The sequence below is a fragment of the Pezoporus wallicus genome, unplaced genomic scaffold (assembly GCF_028554395.1).
Source record: "Pezoporus wallicus isolate ANWC-B61680 ecotype Strahan unplaced genomic scaffold, APGP_CSIRO_Pwel_v1 contig_6787, whole genome shotgun sequence".
Taxonomy (NCBI): domain Eukaryota; kingdom Metazoa; phylum Chordata; class Aves; order Psittaciformes; family Psittacidae; genus Pezoporus; species Pezoporus wallicus.
Window position 1 is genome coordinate 814183 of NW_026636951.1, and position 17479 is coordinate 831661.

At 39.6% G+C, this 17479-nt stretch overlaps 1 protein-coding gene across 2 annotated transcripts in view; it reads right to left on the bottom strand.

Annotated features, from left to right (window-relative positions):
• The window catches only part of LOC130595491 (heparan sulfate glucosamine 3-O-sulfotransferase 1-like), a 62808-nt gene extending 60113 nt beyond the window's left edge, over nucleotides 1-2695 (bottom strand). Inside the window, exon 1 of one of the 2 annotated variants that reach the window (XM_057402270.1) lies at nucleotides 2367-2695. The gene's annotated coding sequence lies outside the window, so the exon portion shown is untranslated. Of the gene's footprint in view, nucleotides 1-1752; nucleotides 2279-2366 lie in introns of those variants that run through there. The other variant, XM_057402271.1, reaches the window with a different exon arrangement.
• Between the last annotated feature and the right edge of the window lie 14784 nt (nucleotides 2696-17479).

The following is a 17479-nucleotide window of genomic DNA, read 5'->3' on the forward strand; positions in this document are numbered from 1 at the left end:
TAAATTTCACTTAAAAATGTACACTGGACCAAAACTTAAGCAGTGAGAAATTTTTTAAACCCCTATTTTTTCAGAACTTCCATGTTATCACTGTACGACCTACATAGCCAAAGCACTGGCCAGAGCAGTGCTGGTTACACAGAAAAAGTATTTCTATTACTGTGCTATCTCAGACCAGTAAATGTCCATCACTTAGTATACTTTAGCCAGTTCAGGGACTGTTCATGATAGCATTTCCACTCAGAGATAGAAGAATCAGAGAAGAAAACAAATTGCTCTCTTATTCCAAGCTCAGGGATGAAGTCCACCTTTATTGACTCTCATTTGACCTCTATCATCTCTTTTTTTGTGATAAACCAAATCCTCAACAGAAACTCTTTTAACTGGTTTGTTACAGACCAGACTGAGGCTTCCACCTTAAATGTCATAAATAGCTGTATATGTGAGTTCAACGGTGACATGCAGTCTTGGATTTAACAGAAACACTCCATTTCAAATGTTTTGCTTTTCCCTCTGACTAGTCTCCTTTTAAATTTTTGTCTATTTCCAGCCTATGCTCATTTTTGGCTCGCTTTTTTTGTTGCTTTAAGAACAGTGATATGAAAGCTACTGCCTGCTTTCAAAGTAAGCATACTGAGTGGTTAGCTCGGCTCATATGTTCTTGCTTACCTCATAGATTTCTAGGTTATTAGTTCATTTTACTAGTATAGCCCTCTTTTGCCACACACATACAACACAATAAGCTTACAACTTATGAAACTTGTAAATCAATCATTCACGTATGTGCTGTTGAAGAACAAAACTCCTCAATTCCCTCATTATGATGACATGACTTAAGGCAATGTACAGGCTCCATCCATAATACACATCTTTCGAATCAGAAAGCAGTATTTTTACACAACTGGAACATAAGAACTTTGTAATATTTGCCATTTCCAATAGTATCAAAAGTATGTTAGGCTACTAAAGCAATTAACCCTACTCTCAATGAATTTCATATGAAATTACAAAACCTCAGTGTAGTTTTGCCAGTAACAAAACTCGTCAAATATATGTACATTCACTGATGTCATAAAACTAAAGTATTAATAATTTCTACAATGTGAAACCATGATCTTATCAACCTAAAACCATCATTTCCTATTCCATAAAAAAATACCTGCCACAGGAATAAATATTCCTAAACACAAACATCTTACCGAACAGTAGTTCTTCCCAGTTCAGTTCATTTAACACACAAGTGTCAAGAACTATCACAGTATTGCCTTAGAGGCAGTAAGCAAAATTCCTGGAAGTAGCTTATCACATTTTTAAATTAATTCTTTTTTTCAAAGGACGGAAATAATCAAAGCAGACATCACACAGACTTTAGTTGCTGTATTTGAGAAGGTCAAGCATTTCAATGGAAGTTGTGGTCTCCCTAGTCCAAGTTTTCTCCATTCTGCATCTCAGAAAATATGGGTTTGTACAGACTAAAAACTGAAAGTAGAATTTAACAGCCAGGTTATTCTCAGTTTTTCTGTGTTTCAAGAATAACAGCACATATGTGATTCCAAAGCATCATCCTTACACTGACAACCACTTCCAACTCTGTAAGAGATTTCAAGCTATAATGTGTAAAATCATTAGTACATGCTCTAACAATGCTCTAACAATGCTCTATTCAATCAAGATAGAAAAAAAATCCCGTCTAGAATTACAATAAATAACTACAGTTTAGTTTTAAATGAAATGATGTAGTTTATATCTGACCTGAGTTTCAGTCTTTTCCTAATGGGAAATATAAATTCAACATTTGGATACATAATCCTACAGCTCTCAGAAGCCGACTTCACCGCGAACACTTTACATGATTTATAGCTCTCCTCCAGATTCAGCTGACAAGTCTCGGCGGAGCAGGTGCAACGGGGTTTTTCCTTCCTTCAGAGATCATTCCCTCGTATGCAAATTAATTAGCAAGTCTTCTTCACTCTCGCGTAAACGGGGAAGATGAAGCTAATGGATTAACAGCGTTTAATTTCTCTCACTGAGCGGCTGACCCGGCAGCCCGGCGGAAGGAGCTCGCTCGCTGTTGTTACTGCTGAAGCCACAGCGTTTTTGACAGCGTCAGCGGCGATAAAAGTGAGCCTGGCTCCCGCACAGTGGTGCCAAGCGACCAATTTTGAAAGCACGGTCAGGGTTTGGGGGAACCTCAGGACCCTCTCCCCACAACCAACACGCAGGTTTCTCTCCCCCCACCCGGCAAGTTAAAATTGCCCTGCCAGCGCCGCTGTACCCCTCCACACCCCCGCCAGCCCTGCCCTCTTCCCTGACTGCTGGGGAGACGGGGAGCGAATCCCAACTCCTATTACCTCCTCTCCCATTACCTCCTCCGGAGCCATGGAGAGCAGGGCGGTACGGCCGCGGCCTCGGCTCCGTGTGGCTGGCGGCGGCGGCTCGGCGGCGGCTCCGAGCTGGAGCGGAGGGGCCAGCGCTCCCCTCACTCCATCACCCGTCCGCGCTACGCCTCGAGCCGGTGGCACAGCCCGCTCCACATAAATGCATTAACAGCAGCCACATCATGATTAATTCATCAGTCCCAGTGACCAGAGGAGGAGGCACGGAGGGGAGCGGGGGCTGGGGAGAGGCACGGCGCTCAGAAACGTCCCTTCTCCGGAGTTCACCCCGCGGCGCAGGAGTCCGCCAGCTCGGAGGAATGGAAGGGGAGGGGAAGCTGCGCCCAGCGCCCGACTCGCCGCGGCTGCCCGTGCGCCGCCTGAGGTCTGAGGGAAAGGATGTCCTCTGGGCAGGCGGCCGGGCGATCCGGCCCCGCGCCGCCGGCAGCCCTGGCTCCCCGGTCAGCTCCTCGCGCGCAGTGAACCGTTAGGGTTCAACGTGCGCGGCACGCGCTGGCTCCACCAGCCGGCAGCGGGAGCTCGCCCGGGGACAGGTGAAATAACCGCAAGTTGCGGAGGCTCCGCGCCGCGGGGCGGGTCTCGGTCACCGGGGGAATCCCCCGTGCAGCAGGAAACAGGCCGCGGTCCGGAGGTGTACCGCTCGCTTGTGTGCTCGCTGCCGGGTGGCTTGGCTGGGGAGCAGGGCCCCAGAGCCCCGAGCTGCCGCTGCCGAGCACGGAGGGGATGAGCCGGGCCGTGCAGGAATCTCTGACGGCAGCAGGGCTACTGAGCATCCGTATGGCCATGATCACATTAGCTGCACAGGGGTCACTTGCGCAAAGATAGCCAACCCCCCCCGCCTTGGTAAACAACTGTTCGGCCACTTGCCAGTCGCTAGGGTCGGGTTTCTCCAGGCAAGACACCATAGGTGTCCATGTGAGCTTGCTTTGGGCTGCAGAAGCAGCAGCACCGACTCCCACCCCAGTCCTCCGGCACGTATCTTGTCCCAGACCTTTACAGGGACAGCGCGCATTTCTTCAAATGTCATTTGTTTAAACTTGTGATACGCTGGACTTGGAGTTTCTTCACAGCAGGAGTAAGCAACCACGCAGATTTTAAGGGTTTCAGAACAGCTGTTAAGGGCCGAAGAACCTTCGGATTTCTGTCTTTATTTTCCACTCCAAATATAGGTAGAAGCCCTGCAAGTCCACCATCCTTCTCCAATACTTACACATAAGTATTTAATCTACAACACCAAGCAAGAGACACCTTCTTACAGCCACCTTATATTAGGTAGTTCTTTTATCTTATTTATCTTATCTTAGTTGTTTGGGGAAACAGATGATTTATCACCTATGTATTACTTCCTCACCTCATCTATAAAACCAGATTTGCCTACCTGGTAGCATCATCCTGCTTCAAAGGACTGTACTTGAATAGGATATTATCAAGGTTTAACAATTCTTTATCGATTGTGTGCTAAAAGCAAAAATTTCTCCTGTCACCTCTTGTGGATGTTTAGGATTTGCAACCTGACCCAGCTACCTATAGAGATTTGCAAATATCAAACAGAATCCATGAGCTTTCCACACAGAGATCCCAAAATTGTCACAAGCCCTTAGATAATCATGAGCAATGAGGACTAAAGCTGTGTAAGGAGGAAGAAGAAAACAAACTGGAAAGGTAGAGTGCTTTTGTGGTAAAATTTCACTTGCCTGAGACTTCGTTGTTATTTTTCCTTTCACATTATGCTGTAGATTTTGTGTTACTTGTATGCAAAAGTAATTACTTGTAACTATACAGTTGACGTTTCGTTGTGGTTTGTACTTACAGCAGGACTAAAATCTCTCCATTTAATACTTCAATACTTGCATTTAGACCACACATTTGGCACAGTAACACTTGAAAATTACAGCTGAATTTTCATTTTTAAAATAATATTTATTTGCCTTCTGCAGAGAAAAATCTTCATTGTCCTCATTTTCAAAATTTTCACGTTTTCTTCACATTTGTGAATTCTTAAGGTTCCTGTGCATATTGCAAGCCATTCTTACTGTAGGATAAGAACACAAGTAAAGCCAATTTAGAACTTTTAAAATTAAGCGTATGAGGTCATCCCATTATTTGTCACAGCCTAATTAGTTTGACAAAAGGCTTATCAGAGAGATGTGTTTCTGCTTTTGTTTTTGAAAATGTTTGTCCTGGATTAATGTTCGGATGAAACAAAAGTTTTCTTTTAACTCAGGTGTCTGGTTTTCAGGTTGATTTAATTTTCTTCATTGTGTTCTCAATGCTTCTGGCTATATCCTGCATATTACTTCACTGTACTTAGTACTGGTGTTCCAACATAATTACTTCATATCAGACAGAACTATTTTATCTAGTATTTATTGAAAAAAACCACCACTTTGTCAGAATCAAAAGCTTCAGGTACAGGTCAGGAAAAAAAGTAAAAAAAAGTGTGACCTGAGTAAAACCTCTGAATTGCCAATAGAAGATTCTGCTGTTTAGCAGACTACATTATCTAATAACTTCTTCAATCCAGAGGTTCATCTTAAAATCCGTTTGTTTCACTGTTCCTACTGAAGGCTGTGCCTGAACATCACTCCTCTGATTAGAAATGGTCTTATTTGTTTCTCCATCAATAGTGTTCTTAAGTGCTAATCTCTTCTGTTCACCATTTGATGTATTTATATACAACACTCAGTTTTTACTTAATTGAACCAGATCTTCTTTTAATCTCTTTTCACAAAAGAAGTTGTGTATTACTCTGATGACATCTGTCATTTATTACAGTTTGATTTAGGCTGTCTTAAACACTGATGGACAGAGTTTTATACATGGCATTCTAGTAAACTCTCAATAGTAATGTGCATAATAGCCTTAAATCTCTCCATCCCATTTAAACACTGGTGAAGATGGGATTGGCCTTACTTTCTTTCATGACTTTCCTATGTTGATAGTTTATAGCTTGTCCTATGCTCAGTACTAATAACAATTTTTTCTCATGCTGTACAATTTTTGACTCTCAAACTATCAGATTATACCAGAAGTTTTTATTAGGCTGTGGTACACGATCTTGAATTTCATTATACAATAATGAAATTCAAGATGGAACACTTGGTAGATAAAGTACTGGCTGGATGGCCACACGCAAAGGGTTGTGGTCAATGGCTCAATATCCAGCTGGAGACCAGTAACGAGTGGTGTCCCTCAGTGACTGGTGTTGGGACCGGTCTTGTTCAACATCTTTGTCGCTGACATGGACAGTGGGATTGAGTGCACCCTCAGCAGGTTTGCCGATGACACCAAGCTGTGTGGTTCGGTTGATACGCTGGAGGGAAGGAATGCCATCCAGAGGGACCTCAACACGCTTGTGAGGTGGGCTGATGCCAACCTTATGAAGTTTAACAATGCCAAGTGCAAGGTCCTACACCTGGGTCGGGGCAATCCCAGGCACAGCTACAGGTTGGGCAGAGAAGAGATTCAGTGCAGCCCTGAGGAGAAGGACTTGGGGGTGTTGGTTGATGAGAAAATGAACATGAGCCGGCTTCAGTGTGCGCTTGCAGCCCAGAAGGCCAACTGTATCCTGGGCTGCATCAAAAGGAGCGTGACCAGCAGGTCGAAGGAGGTGATCCTGCCTCTCTACTCTGCTCTTGTGAGACCTCACCTGGAGTATTGTGTGCAGTTCTGGTGTCCTCCACATAAAAAGGACGTGGAACTGTTGGAACAAGTCCAGAGGAGGGCCATGAGGATGATCAGGGGACTGGAGCACCTCCCGTATGAAGACAGGCTGAGAAAGTTGGGGCTGTTCAGCCTGGAGAAGAGAAGGCTGTGTGGAGACCTCATAGCAGCCTTCCAGTATGTGAAGGGGGGCCTGTAGGGATGCTGGGGAGGGACTCTTCATTAGGGACTGTAGTGATAGGACAAGGGGTAACAGGTTAAAACTTAAACAGGGGAAGTTTAGATTGGATATAAGGAGTAAGTTCTTTACTGTAAGGGTGGTGAGGCACTGGAATGGGTTGTCCAGGGAAGTTTTGAATGCTCCATCCCTGGCAGTGTTCAAGGCGAGACTAGACAGAGCCTTGGGTGAGATGGTTTAGTGTGAGGCGTCCCTGCCCATGGCAGGGGGGTTGGAACTAGATGATCTTAAGGTCCTTTCCACCCTAACTATTCTATGATTCTATGATTCTATGAGTCATCTCTGACTTTTGTATACTTTTGTGTCTATAAAAGCATTCAAAATTTCAAAGAGTGGATTTCTCATATTGTTTTTATTTATTGAAGTGCAGATTTATGTTTCTACTAAACGATTAACTTCCTTGCTGGTGCCTTATTGGATTAAAAGATGGACAGTTTTATTACATATGGATGCATAGTTCCACTTCTGCAACATCTGAATTTATATGGACACAGATTCATTGGAAATATCAAGTCATGTGTGTTTATACTGTGGATCATTTGAAGTTTCAGTTCTGTCACATCTAGACATTCAGTCTTGCCCCATCTCTATCAATGACTTTGGATGAAATCTTCATCACACAAAAGTCAAAGAAATTCTGCTAGTTCCTTTGTCAGGGCTAGGATTTCATTCACTGAATTTTCTCTGAGGTTTCAGGGTATTTGACATGACATGCCTAATTACAGTAGCTTATCTAGAACATAAACATAGCTCCTCTAGATTTTTTTTTCTCAAGAAAATTTGTTATATTGAAGAAAGAATATTTTATGGTAAGATCAATCCTGATTTAGTAAAACTAAAAGCAAGTGATAGTACTTCAGCTGTGTGAAATATCCAGGCCTGAAGGCCGTAAGACATTTGTTCGATTCAAAGCTCAATACCCAAAGCTTGGTCACAGATATTAAGCTAGTAAGGTTCATGAAGTTGGTCTGATTTATGACTCATTCTGGACACTACATAGAAACTGTGGTTTCAGTTGAATTATGATTGTTTCAGTCTGAAGCGCAGACTAAAACTCCAGGCATAAAGAATGTTTTCTGCCTTGATTTTCAGTTAATTTTCAGGTGAATTAAACATCTGAAAAATAATGGGGCAGAACTCCCTTTCTGTGCACAAGTCACTAGAGTTCATTAAGAGTGAATTTGATTCAACTTTTCCTCATTCTCCAAAGACCTTTTCTTTGTAGTTCTATAAAAACGTGAGATTATCTATACAAATGTGGATTTTAATCTGCAAAAAACGCATGGGAATTTCATCGTATGAAACCTCAGGGCTTGACATACGCAGCATCTGGTATTCAACAGAGTACCAACCTTTGAAATACTTCAGAGAAGTGTGTCTTTTCTCATGTTTACTTAGTAATTGAGTATTGTAATTCCTGACATCTAAATTATCATTAAATGACTTATTGAAGTCATAACGATTGTTAGAAATTCTTATTAACAGTAAAGACACAAGTTACTGAGAAGACATCAGTGGTGTTGAAAGATGACAAATTTATTTTTCCAAACTGGGGCAATTCTGTCATTTCTGAAGGGCTACTGAGGGCATTCCAAGCAAGTGTAGAATATTTTGAAGCTGAAACATTTTGCCATATACTCTATTTCTGATTTTTAAAGTTGTCCTTGATTTTAAATACCCTTACTCATATGTCCATTGCACTGCTCTAAACCATGTCACCAGAGGCAGTGAACTGAAGAAAGAAAAAAGAGAAAATAGGAAGGGTGAATGAACAGTCACAGCAAGGAATAAGATGATCCAAAAGAAGACATTAATCCAAATGGTTAGTACACCTGAGTTGTACCTTCTGCAGACTCAGAGCAGACTGTAACTAAAAGTAAAATTGCTTTTGTAGTTCTTTCACCCTGAAAACAGACAAAAATTATCTATAAACAGCTAGCGTAAGTTGCAGACAGCACTGGTGTCTACAGTACACCATCTTGGAACGTTCTCCAGAAGCTGTGCAATTAGTCAAAGAACAAAACATTTTGCAGACTTGCCCTTCAGAACCTTGATGCATTTCCTGCTTCTGGAGGAAGAGACATGAGATCACGGGGAGGAAAACCCAGTACACCACAATGCTGAACAAAGACCTTTATTGTTTTGCTAGCCCTGAAGTTTCAGCTGAAATGTGGTTTATAATACTGTAAAATTATAGGACAGGTAGACCTTATTGCAGCTCTTGAGTATAGCTGTCCCTCTTCATTTAAGATAGATGTAAGAAGTCATTATGCTCCTTTGAAGAAAGAAGTAGCTAGAATGCCTGTAGTCTCTAAACCCCAAACACAATTACATGTGTCTGTACAAAACAAAAGCTTGAAAGAGCCCATTCAGAATGTGAATGAAGTGGGTGAGGGTTTGCTGTTTTAAGCAGGAAATAAATACAAGTGAAGCAGATAGGGGCTAGACATGTAGAACATATGTAAACATGCAGAAACAGCCAATATCTAGAAGGAGCTAATGTCGAATTACTGATAAAGAATAGCTACCATGGGGAAAACTTGAGACAGGTTTTGGGCTGCTGGCACAGACTGACAAGGGTTGAATATGGACTGACATGAGCAGCACAAAGGAATTCCTGCTACTCCAGCCAGTAAATAAGCTTCATCGGAGCCCAACTTGAATGCCTCTATGTAAATGCACATAACAAGGGAAGTAAACAAGAGGAGTTAGTGACATGCACACACCTGCAGGGCTATGATCTTACTGGCATTACGGAGATGTTGTAGGGTGGCTCCTATGACTGGAGTGATAGAATAGAAAGATACAGGAAGGGGAGATCAGAAGAGGGTGTTGGCCTCTATGTCAGTGATAGCTGGGGTGCATGGAGCTTTGCCTGGGAATGGATGAGGAGCCAGCTGGGATTTGGGTTGGATTAAAGGGTCAGGATTAAAGAGAGGGCAAGAACAGGTGACATTATAGTAGCGGAGGTGTACAAGTCCAGGTTGGATGGGACTTTGAGTAGCCTGGTCTAGTGAAAGGTGTCCCTGCCCATGGCAGGGGGGTTGGAACTAGATGATCTTTAAGGTCACTGCCAACCCAAACCATGCTATGAGTCTTTGACAAGAAGCTTTTCAATATGTATAATTTCTGCTGTGCTCAAGGAAACAGGATTTTTTTTTATGTTGTTTTTTAGAAACAAGACTTCACTGAAAAAAAATCAATCTCTATTAAGAGTTCCTTCTTCTGAGGGGAATAGTCTACAAACCCCCAAATTCTGACAAGCCGTTGGGCACAATAACAAAGCTATGTGACAGAGCGATAAATCTCCCTTGTAAATATACATGCTGTTATTAAAGTGATAAATCTCAGATATGAATATAAGTATCATTATTAATTGATTTACAGTATTCCCACCTCACATTTTCAGAGGTACGCCTTCCTTTAAGGTATCCATAAGAATTACTTACGCTTTGGAAGCTGAAACTGGTATATATAGCTATCATTTAAATACCCCAAAGACCTGCTGAATCAAAAAGACATTCCTATACAAGAGAAAAAGTTTTTAACTCTCATCTTTTATATGAAGATTTAGGTGTCTGTAACCTTCCCCAAATGCCTACATCCCTTCTCCAGTAAGCTTAGGACAAAATAAGAGAGAATGTAAGCAGGTATCTTTTGAATTTGCCCCCTGGAGCCTTGAAAAAAAACTTAGAAAAGAAGAGAGCATTTGCAGGAGTGAGCTGACAGTGGCTTGGAGCAAGTGGTGAAGGAATACTCTGTTGCCTTTTACAGAAAGATAGGATTTTGTAGTTTCTTGTAAACAAACAGGAACAGCTCAAAGAAACAGCCGTACAAGAGGACAACCCGCCAAGCTTTGGCCAAGCTTTAGTTCAACTCACTGAAGTATGAGTACACTTCTGATACATACAGACCAGGAAACAGTTGTCTCAAATTGTGTTTCACAAAGCAAACCTTGTGGATAATCCAGATAGTACAAATTACTAATTTTCTCAGTTCATACATAACTGGTGACTTCTGATTATTTATTAGTGTTTTTTTTTCTATACCTGTAAATAAATGAAAGAACTTACGTGGAAGATGCAACACACTCATGAGTGAAACATTCCCAGTCTTGAAAGAATAAAACCTAAATATTTCAAATGGACATCTCTGAGCTAAGTCTCACAGTATCAGTAAGGACTCCCAAACTCTTTCACGGTAACACCCAAGGATAGAAATCATTTTTCTGCCTTTTTTACTTCGCTACATAAATGTACAGCACATAATGGTCCCCTTAGGGCAGTTGGTCATTACCATAATTAAGGTAAGTATAGATGTTTAAAATAAACACACATACGTATTTTATTCAACAGCAAAAAATAACCATCTTGCTCAATAGCTCAATACACAAAAAACCTTCTGTTTCTTAAAAAAGCACACAAATGCCATGCTGGAACTGATCAAAGATCCAGTACTCTGTCTCCAGTGTTCATCTACTTTCCTATCCTTGGCCACTAGCAGATGGTTAAAGACTCTAAAAAGAGTGTGTATATAAAGTAGTCCTTTCAGAACATCCTCCTACCTTCTAGCAATAAAAAGTGTAAAGGTTTTCTAAAAAACCCTGTACCTGTTTGTAAAACAGGTTCTCTACAGACATGTCATGTTTAATAGCCACTGATGGGCTGAATGAAGAAAGGGCAACAGAAGCAATGATTTAACACTTACTGAAAAGGAATAGTGGCAGCTACTGAATCTTCAGTGCCACCACTTAACAGCACTCTGGGTTTTCCTCAGAGGTCTCCTATCTAATTACTCAACAAGCTCGACCTGCTTAGCTCCTGAGATCTGATAAAATCACAGACTGAGGTAGAACAGCTGGGATTTAACTTTTATTTATAAAACTTAATTAGGAGTTTTTTTTCTTTCCATTTGTTCTACCCTTCACTGTTAAAGTCACATAACACTCTACACATGCACACACAAACACATAAAAGAAAGAGTAAAAACAAAAACCACAACAGTCTGTGAACTTACTTGCTATAGAAATAGCAGTGCTGGCATTAGCACTTCAAAAGAAAAATCTATTTTAAAATTTAACTGCTGGCAGATGCAGCAGATATAGAACAGAAACCAAAGAGAGGTAAGGAGGGAGGGAGAGTAGGAAGGGGAGAAAATGAGTGGGGAGGGATACCAAATTAGATTAACTGTACATTAATTCAAGGTAAAAATAGAATCATAGAATCGTAGAATAGTTACGGTTGGAAAGGACCTTAAAATCATGTAGTTCCAACCCCCCTGCCATGGGCAGGGACACCTCACACTAAACCATCTCACCCAAGGCTCTGTCCAACCTGGCCTTGAACACTGCCAGGGATGGAGCATTCGCAACCTCCCTGGGCAACCCATTCCAGTGCCTCACCACCCTAACAGGAAAGAGCTTCCTCCTTATATCCAGTCTAAACTTCCTCTGTTTAAGTTGTCCTGTCACTACAGTCCCTAATGAAGAGTCCCTCCCCAGCATCCTTATAGGCCCCCTTCAGATACTGGAAGGCTGCTAAATAGCCAAACTATGTACTGGCAGTGAAATGTTGGCAATGTGGAACCCACTAGCAAAATTCCTACTGACTTCAGGGAAATCTATTTTCTACTCTGCATCGATAGTTTTACATACTACACTGTGTCAACACAATTCCTCACTTATTTGCTTGTAGTACATAGTTGCCAATCATTTGTTCTACAGTAATTCCACAAATATTACGAAGTCACAAGAAGAAAACTGACCCTCACTACTGTTTTCAGCACTAGATTAGAAAATCAGGATAGAAACCTGCTGTTTTTCATGGCATAAATTGCAATTCACACGATAGTTTTATGCAAATCCGAAATATCTGTTCATCATATATTAAGCACCTGCATTTCTAAGCAACTGGAATAGAGTTTCAGCCTCCTGATTCTTGGGATTTTTTTTATCATCTACTACACTTCTGAACTCCAGATGCAATAGTGTTTTCAAAGGGAGGGATTTCAAACATTATGTTTAGGCTGTAATGTAAGATATGTGGAATGCTTAGTCAGTCTACATTGGTGCATAACTGATTATTCTTCAGGCTGAAAAAATATTCATGGAAAAGGATTTTACATACAGTCAGTCTGATTGCTGTGGTAACACTGAATAACCTTATCTGGCTCATTAAATTCATCTGCGATAGAATTTTTTCTTTTTCTATTCTTTGCCAATAGTAGTAATAATCACGTAGGTAAGTCATTAGGCTATTACAACTTTCTCATTTACTTCCAGATGTGAACAGAGTTTAGATAGCATGGTTAAAAAGTTACTATCCTTGCCGTTGTTGTTCCAAAGGCTTGTTCAGGTGAAGTGCATTACAGCAAATATGAAAAAACGTATCCATGTCAAAGTAATTTACAGGACAACATTTGTCTTGATACCAGCAGTCCATTTTAGAATCACTGTGTGACATCATTTCACATGAAGCTTTGAAGGAAAGGAGATGTACTGTCCTCAGTGCTCCTAAAACAACTGTGGCATATGCATACGTGTTTACAATGGAGAATCAAACTTCAAGAATCAGGTAAAGTTTTCTGAGTGGAATATGGAAAGCGGGTATGAGCTCATAGCTCCAAAGGTACCTACCTTGTGGAGAAGCTCAAAATGCAGGAAATGGCAAAGGGTGACCCATGAATTTGTGGGATCATAGTCGAAGGACTGTAAGTGGCCTTTTATAAGGAATGCAAGAGAATGGCAGAATTTAGCAGCATAAGAGGGTACAATTCCAATTTAGGCTTTTTTTTTAGCAAATTATTTTCTCTGTGAGCAGGAAAATGAGAACCAAGTAGTCTGTTAAGAAATAAATACCTTACCAGTTTTGTTTGCTTGTTTTCCAGAAAATTGCATTTAAACTTAGCTTTATTCATGCAGGTGCTCAGAAAATGTTAGATGAGGATGAAAACTCACCATGATTTGAGAGATGACAATAAAAGATACAGAAAAGACTAATGCAAAGAACAGGGCAGATCCACTATTTTTGAAGGAAAATGCGAAGTCTTACTGATCAGCCAAGTAAAACAGATAGATGATTATGTTAACAGTGATCATATCCCATACCTTTATCATACTTCCTCCATATTTTACACCATCTTTTACATATGTCTTCCTGCTTATGCCTCCATTTCTGTAAAGTTCCGGCCATTTAAAGTTCCTTTATCTGTATGGTTGGGTTGACAGTTATTTAATTAGATTTTATAAAATCAGTGGTTTTTCTCCAAGGCCTCAAATGTTGAAGTCCTTGGCTGAAAAACAAAGGCTTCATAGCAGAAAAGTCTCAAGGACAAAAAAACCTCACAAAACAATCCCCCCCCCCCCAAACCCCCAAACCCACCAAACAAACAAATAAACAACCCCCCAAAAAATTTAAAAGAAAATACTCTTGATTAAAAGTAATAAAATAAGGAATTATGTCTAAAATGCAAATTATTTAATTCAATGTATAAAAATAATGCTGCCTTCATTTATACATATGTAACTATACTCATTCTGGGTTAAATGAATCTGAGGAAATGTGACAGGTTCTAAATATAAAAATTATGAAAAGTAATGCTTATAATACTTCTAAATGAGCTAGTTACACTTCATTCAGCTCCCAAACTACTTTAGAGTCTGACTCGATTTTATAGTAGCCTGGAGACTCAATCTGCTACAGCTTCCATAATACACTGCAGATTTCAAAGTTAAAGAGTTCTCAGCTCCTTGAAATCCTTGTTTTCCCATTGAAAACACCTCTGGTTGTTTACACATGTATCATGAAATGGACCTCTCACATCTGTGCCTTCTTTTGTAGAAGTGGACTGAGACTTTGTCATTGACCCATGACAGAGGAAGTTGAAAAGGTTTGACTGAAGTGCTTAATATTTGCATCACAGAATCAAGATTGATACTGCTTTGTTTGAAGAAAACTGGCCTTGCTTGAAACAACCTAACTACAAGATACCAGAAAAGAGGAGAATAAGAAAATCCATACTTTTTATTGGTAGGGAATTGAGAATATGACAATAATTAAAACAAAAAAGGGTGGTCCTTCATTTAGTTTTTGATACTTGGTCTCTTTCCAATAGTTTTTGATATTTCAGTTAGATGTTTTTCTTGGTGAATATATACATAAATTGGGTCACCTTAAGATATCAGAGCACTATGTATATTTTAACTAAATAGAATCGACTTTCCTTGGACTCTAACCCAGCAAAGAAGCTTGCTAGTATTTAAAAGAACAGGTTGTTTTAAAAGAGCAACTTACCATACTTGTCAAAAAAAAGAAAACACCTAAAATAAGAAAACAGTGGCATCTATAGTCTTCTGATGTTAATTATTCCTTTTGTTGTGGATTCTAGTCTCAAATAATAAACCTTATCTTCTATTGAGAAACCTTGCCTTCAGTTAGGGAAACATAACTCATGCCACAGTCAATTACTTCACAGCTGTGCCTGTAACAGTGGAAACCTGCTTAATTAGACCTCCCTCCCTAAAAAATACAAAGAATAATAGTATTCTTGTTGGTTTAGGTACCGCATAATGTTTTCTAAATTAAACAAAAGGTTTATAAGCAACATAAACCCTCCACTATGAAGGCATAATACTTTGTAGACAAAGGCTACCATGCAGATTAAAACAGAAAATAATGGATCTGTTTGCCTCAGAATTTTTTGGAGGTAGACTTAACTGCTTATTAACTCTACAGGTAGAGATAATTAGAAAGATTTAAAAATATGCCTTCAACTTTGACATGATCAACCTGTACAAAACTGGGGCCCTATTTTTCAGAGTGGTTTCTCCTTTCAAAGCATAGCTGATGTTAATGTGGTATCTGTAGGCACTCATCCTCTAGAAATATTCTTGTATTGAGTCTAAGTATATACTAATATAATAACTAAATGTAATATTCTTATACTAAGTAGCCAGTATTGGAGACATCAAAACCAGAAGCACCTTTTAAAAATTTTGTTTGGCATAGCAAACCTCTTTTTGTGAACACTCTTTACATAATCTGTGTCTTCTGGTGCCATTATAAAAGCAAGATATAACAAGCACAAAACCCCCCACTCTCCTAAAAATTGTCTTCAGTCATTCCCTAACTCAGTTTAGCTGGTTTTAAATAAAATGTTCTTTTTAACTTTTTTTGAGTTTGCTTCCAAGAAACAGTTCCCACACTCACATCAATCCTCCATACAAAGCATTCTGGAGATTCCAGAACATACGTGCAATTAGCTGTCATTGGGTATCCAAGACTGTCACTGAGGATCAAAGCTGGTTTGGGGAACAGAATGGTGGTGCGTCTTCTGGAAGTTTAGTGAAAGTTTATGTCAATGTATTCTTTTAAACAGTAAGTGCTCAAAAATAATTTCAAAGCAAGCCAACAAAAATCTACAAGTGTTCTATGCGGCATCGTTTACTCAGCATATCTGCCACTAACAGCAAGGGTAGCTTTGTATGTATATAATTTGTTAATTGTTTGCTAATAGATATATAACTATATTAAACAGACTTTAAAAACATAAATATAAGAAGTTGTTTTTCTTGTTCTTATTTTGTGGTTTCCCTGCCCCCTCTGGATATTTGGGAGTTCTGGAATTGCAGGGTTGCCCTATGTATCCAAGGGACTCTATATGAAAAATCCTCAAATCAAGCCTTCTGATTGGAACTAACTAAGAGACTTGAGTCCAAGCTTCCTGAATGGCACACTAAATCAGATGATGTTAAGAAAGGATATATCCACACTCTATTTTACCACCAAACGCAACTTCAGCCTGCCCACATTTTTAGCTGATTTGAGGAAATCAAAACAGAAGCCACGGATTGCTGTGATATAGGGTGTTGTAGCTATGTTTAGTGTTGTGCTAATGAAGCTCTATAGCTGCTGGATGGCTCATATTTAGTGAGAACTGGATCATGTTGCTTCAGAGAATGGGCAGGCAGAAATCATGTTTGCCTTTAAAAGTTCATATAAATCTATGTAACAGTGGAAAAAGGAAAAACCTCAGATTTTTTTTGCTGAGTAAGTCCAAAACTTATTTTTCATACTATGCTTTTTTGAATTATTATTTCGTACCTTATTTTTCTGTCTGCTGTGGAAGCAGGCATCGATGGCGTTTTGGTCAATTTATTCACAGATGTTAATTTCATGGTTATGCAAAACCATGATCTAAAGCAATACTTATATACTTAAAATGGAATTTTTTAAAAACTAAACTCAGTCCCCCAATTAGCCAAGTTAGCAAAGGATAAAGTGATGTTTTTTTTTTTACATGATATATAATTTATGACACCAAGCGCATATGCCATCTGTTGACTATTGACAATGTCTATGAATATGGCATTTTCAGGAACATAATAGCAATTAAAATATTACTAAAAAGCATTGAATACAATGGGCAATTATCGCAATTATGTAGATAATCACAGAAAAGAAGGTATACTGCATTGGTTATTTGATTTATGTCTTTAAAATCTGCATAACTTGCAAGAAATCTTTTGTCTATTTAGAGGATGTGAAGGAACATTTTCTATCACTGTGATTTTCAATGCATATTTTATAACAGTGTTTCAAATGCATTTGAGCATGAAGGAAAAAAGTAGGTACTTCCAAATATCTTCACACCAGGTCTTTCTTATAAATGAATGTCTCAAAGTTTTTGTTGCTTCCTCATAAGTGCAGTATCTTTCAGTAGCACAGAATGTGATCTACAGGACTGCAATCACGTATACAAGACCCAAGGAACCAAAATGCAGGATGCTAGCGTAAGCATCTAAGCTGCATGCACAAGGCCACTGAAGTCGTGATAAAATTTGCTTCTTGTTAGTCAGAGAACTGTGGCTACATCTGTCCCTCATTTCATCTATAATCCCTAAACAGGATTTTCTTCATTGCTCATATGTCCCCAGAGTATTAGCTCTCCATGCAACATTTCATGCTATGCAATTGCAGTCTTCAGCATAATAGAAACTAGGTGGGCTTCCCAGGCACCGAGGTCCTGAAAATTTACCTTCAGCTGTAAGCATGTGGCAGTATGCATTGAAAATAAAATAATTAAAATGTAGGCATTAAACAGTTATGTACATGTACTCCATGTATTTTTCATAGCACTGTTGCTTTCTAAATTTGTAATAACCTTACAGTAACTCCCTCATGCA